Here is a 5,161-nt window from a genome sequence, read left to right on the forward strand (position 1 = left end):
CAATGCATGTCCGCATGTATCCCGTGCCACCCAACGTGCTCTAGAAGGTGTAAGTCAACTACCCTGGCCAGCAAGATCTCCGGATCTGTCCCCCATTGAGCATGTTTGGGACTGGATGAAGCGTCGTCTCACGCGGTCTGCACGTCCAGCACGAACGCTGGTCCAACTGAGGCGCCAGGTGGAAATGGCATGGCAAGCCGTTCCACAGGACTACATCCAGCATCTCTACGATCGTCTCCATGGGAGAATAGCAGCCTGCATTGCTGCGAAAGGTGGATATACACTGTACTAGTGCCGACATTGTGCATGCTCTGTTGCCGATGTCTATGTGCCTGTGGTTCTGTCAGTGTGATCATGTGATGTATCTGACCCCAGGAATGTGTCAATAAAGTTTCCCCTTCCTGGGACAATGAATTCACGGTGTTCTTATTTCAATTTCCAGGAGTGTATTTTTGTAATATTTTTAATAGTTGTGAATTGTCTAAAGTTTTGTATTTAATTTTTTATGTTTCATGTACGGAGAGGGCGGCGCAACGAATGGAGACAGCATCTTCACTGCCGGGACCAGAGAGAAAATTGCTGGCCACTATACGTCGCGGGTCGACAGCCAAAGAGCAACAGAAGATCCTGAAACCGAGTTGTTGCGTCGTGCTTCTAAAAACTGGAAAAAATAAGAATTTGTAATGTTTCTACAACAATGATGTCATAGAAAGTTTAATCATGTTGTAAATGGTCAGTCCTATCTTGTCAAGGCTCAGGTTCACGTCTATATGTAGGAAGATAATAAACTAGTGGATGCTACCAAAGTTTAAATACGTGTTCCGAGAATTTATTTATGAAGAATTACGTTAGTGAATTACTAATTTATTTGACAAGATTATTAGTTGTGACAACGTTCATCGCGAGTTTGAATCTGGAAAGTTTATTCAATGTGGTTCTAATATTTGTTAAATCAGATAACTTGCATTAATATAATTTCTGAGAAGAAACAAAACGACATCTAAACTGAAAAAAGTTTGCACAGACAAATTGGACTGAGTGACGTAATTCTGCGCATACGACTCAAATGATGATGTTTTACAGTTTCGTTGAAGAACCATTCAGAGACAATTTAAAAAGAATTTAAATAATTTTGAAGTGTGTTGTAACTGACGTAGGTGACGAAGTCTGCACATGGTCATATGTCAAAAGAAAATCATTTATACAAAACTTGCGTCGTTACACTACAACGTGTCCACACTGCTGTGTATGCCTCTTAACGTACAACTGACACTATCAAGGAAAAAATGCGAACTAGAACAGAGCAGCACCGTACCGTACGTAAGCTTGAGGACGCAGAAGAAAGTGGGTCTTACTGTTGCCGACTGCAGGCAATAGTTGTTTATGTCGTTATAAAGTACCACTGGGCTGTGTCCGTCTGACTTCAGAATGCGCTAGGGATTTTCGTGAAGATGAAGGTTTGGGTTTGTGAGTGTATCCGCAGCTCGTGGTCGTGCGGTAGCGTTCTCGCTTCTCACGCCCGGGTTCCTGGGTTCGATTCCCGGCGGGGTCAGGGATTTTCTCTGCCTCGTGATGAGTGAGTGTTGTGTGCTGTCCTTAGGTTAGTTAGGTTTAAGTAGTACTAAGTTCTAGGGGACTGATGACCATAGATGTTAAGTCCCATAGTGCTCAGAGCCATTTGAACCATACTGTGTTTTCAGTATGTAAGCTTGTGTTTGGTGTTTTGTGTGTTATTGGTCCCTAAATTGGCGCGTAAGGATAAGTTTTGGGCGTCTGTGAGAAGCTTCTGGTGGTTCGTGTCCTAAATTTTGTATGAAAATGTGGGGCGAAGTTTGTGTTATTTCATCAAATTTTGTGGATTTGTGCTGAATAATGTATAAATCCAAAATGAGGTTTTCACTCTGCAGCGGAGTGTGCGCTGATATGAAACTTCCTGGAAGATTAAAACTGTGTGCCGGACCGAGACTCGAACTCGGCACCTTTGCCTTTCACGGGCAAGTGCTCTGCCATCTGAGCTACCCAAACGCGATTCACGTCCCGTCCTCACAGCTTCACTTCTGCCAGTACCTCCTACTTTCCAAACTTTACAAAGCTCTCCTGCACTTGCCCGCGAAAGGGAAAGGTCCCGAGTTCGAGTCTCGGTCCGGCACACAGTTTTAATCTGCCAGGAAGTTTCAAGTGTATAAATGGTGGGTTGGCCTAAAAAGTCTCTTACATGTGTGTCGGGGACGTATCTGCCAGCGCCTGAAGTGACACGGAAAACTTTTTTTCGAGTTAGTGCTGTGTCTGACGCCATGGACCACACTTCTGAGCCATACAAGATGACCGGAAGTATGAGCTGGCGCCAGAGGAGGTATTTGCACTGAATGATTAATCCGGCACCTTTCAGGACGGGATACAGCCTATAGAAAAGCATGCAGACTTTGTTTGCTGCGGTGGTAAGATGCCCGTTCCATGTTAAGCGTCGATCTATTTCAAGGCCCAGGCAAATTACTATGTTTCTCCGAGTCAGTTCTCTGTCGTTAGTGGTCAATTGACGATCAGGGAGCTTGATTGTGGAGGTGAAATAGATCGCCTAAACTTTGTGGGGTTGATTGTTATCTTCCATCGACTACACCACTGTGTAATCTCGTCGAGGTGTTGTAGCTGGCGGTGTGTAAGGAGGAGGCTACGACTACTTTTGTATATGGCGGTATCATCGGCATAGAGAGCAATCTTTCCGATGACCTGATTAGGAAGTCGCTCGTGTATATGGTATAAAGAATAGGACGTAAAACCGAGCCTTGCAGGACTCTTGCCGCAATCTGCCATGTCTGGCTGGATTTGTCTCCCTTCCTTACGAAGAACTGTACTCTTGTAAGGAAGGAGTCAATGATCCAGACAGATTATGTGTACTAGGCACCCTGTCCGATCTAGCTTATACACTACTGGCCATTAAAATTGCTACACCAAGAAGAAATGCAGATGATAAACGGGTATTCATTGGACAAATATATTATACTAGAACTGACATGTGATTACATTTTCACGCAATTTGGGTGCATGGATCCTGAGAAAACAGTACCCAGAACAACCACCTCTGGCAGTAATAACGGCCTCGATACGCCTGGGCATTGAGTCAAACAGAGCTTGGATGCCCATACAGCTTCAACACGATACCACAGTTCATCACGAATTCTGAATGGCGTATTGTGACGAGCCAGTTACTCGGCCACCATTGACCAGACGTTTTCAGTTGGTGAGAGATCTGGAGAATGTGCTGGCCAGGGCAGTGGGCTAACATTTTCTGTATCCGGAAAGGCCGATACAGGACCTGCACGATGCGGTCGTGCATTATCCTGCTGAAATGTAGGGTTTAGCAGGGATCGAATGAAGGGTACAGCCACAGGTCGTAACACATCTGAAATGTAACGTCCACTGTTCAGAGTGCCGTCAATGCGAACAAGAGATGACCGAGACGTGTAACCAGTGGCATTCCATATCATCACGCTGGGTGATACACCAGTATGGCGATGACGAATAGACGCTTCCAATGTGCGTTCACAGCGATGTCGCCAAATACGGATGCGACCATCATGATGTTGTAAACCGAACCTGGATTCATCCGTAAAAATGGCATTTTGACATTCGTGCACCCAGATTCGTCGTTGAGTACACCATCGCAGGCGCTCCTGCCTGTGATGCAGCGTCAAGGGTAACTGCAGCCATGGTCTCCGAGCTGATAGTCCATGCTGCTGCAAATGTCGTCGAACTGTTCGTGCAGATGGTTTTTGTCTTGCAAACGTCCCCATCTGTTGACTCAGGGGTCGAGACGTTGCTGCACAATCTGTTACAGCCATGCGGATAAGATGCCTGTCATTTCGACTGCTAGTGATACGAGGCCGCTGGGATCCAGCACGGCGTTCCGTATTACCATCCTGAACCCACCGATTCCATATTCTGCTAACAGTCATTGGATCTCGACCAACGCGAGCAGGAATGTCGCGATACGATAAGCCGTAATCGCGATAGGCTATAATCCGACCTTTATCAAAGTCGGAAACGTGATGGTACGCATTTCTCCTCCTTACACGAGGCAACACAGCAACGTTTCACCAGGCAACGCCGGCCAACTGCTGTTTGTGTATGAGAAATCGGTTGCAAACTTCCCTCATGTCAGCACGTTGTATGTGTCGCCACCGGCGCCAACCTTGTGTGAATGCTCTTAAAAGCAAATGATTTGCATATCACAGCATCTTCTTCCTGTCGGTTAGATTTCGCGTCTGTAGCACGTCATCTTCGTGGTGTAGCAATTTTAATGGCCAGTAGTGTAAATCAGGCCATCGTGCCAACTGCAGGAGCAGCTCTACTATGTCGTATTTTAATGAATGGCACAGCAGGAACAGAATCCGGTGATTCCATAACACAGTCCGTTTCTTTCCCTTACGTAATCGTCTGTCGGATCCAAGACATGTCTCTCATCATTCACAGACAATGTGAGTTGTTTGTACGGCAAGTAGTTACTTAAGAAAGAGAGGGGTGAGTCAGATCCGAATCGACCTCACGGGCGCGATTAACGGCCTTAGGCGTGGCCAGCCAGTCCGCAGTCTCTCCGCGGTGTGTGTCACGCCCATTTAACCGGCGCGGTTTCCCAGTTCTGCCGCGTATCGGCTTCCGCGAGTTCGGGGTTGCGTCACTGCTTCTGATATAGATCCGCTCTGTCACCTAGGGAAAGAAATACGAGCTTGCCGATTCAGTATTTCCTAGCAGACAAAACTCAACATCTCATTCTTGACGACACGAAATCATCCCACGTGGACGGACGGACAGACGGATGAATAGACGGACGGATACAGTTTTCATTCCATAGATCCAAAATAGGGAAAGGATGCAAAACATGTCATAAAAATAAAAATACTTAATAAATATTTACAAAAGGAAAGATATGCTAGTGCACCTTCCATAAATCCTAAGCGTTCCACAATGATGTGGAATAAGTAAAATATCTTAACCATATTTTCACTCAAAAATTAATACCGAACTTTTTATTAACATTTAAATGTCCGTTAGATTTTTCTTCGCCTGTTGTAGTGAGGAATCGTAAGACAGAACTCTGTTTACCATAGTTATTTACAGTGCTCAGATTTAGCGCACTGAAGGTGCGCAGAACTCAGATTCTAAG

The sequence above is a fragment of the Schistocerca cancellata genome, chromosome 7 (genome assembly GCF_023864275.1).
Source record: "Schistocerca cancellata isolate TAMUIC-IGC-003103 chromosome 7, iqSchCanc2.1, whole genome shotgun sequence".
NCBI classification, from domain to species: domain Eukaryota; kingdom Metazoa; phylum Arthropoda; class Insecta; order Orthoptera; family Acrididae; genus Schistocerca; species Schistocerca cancellata.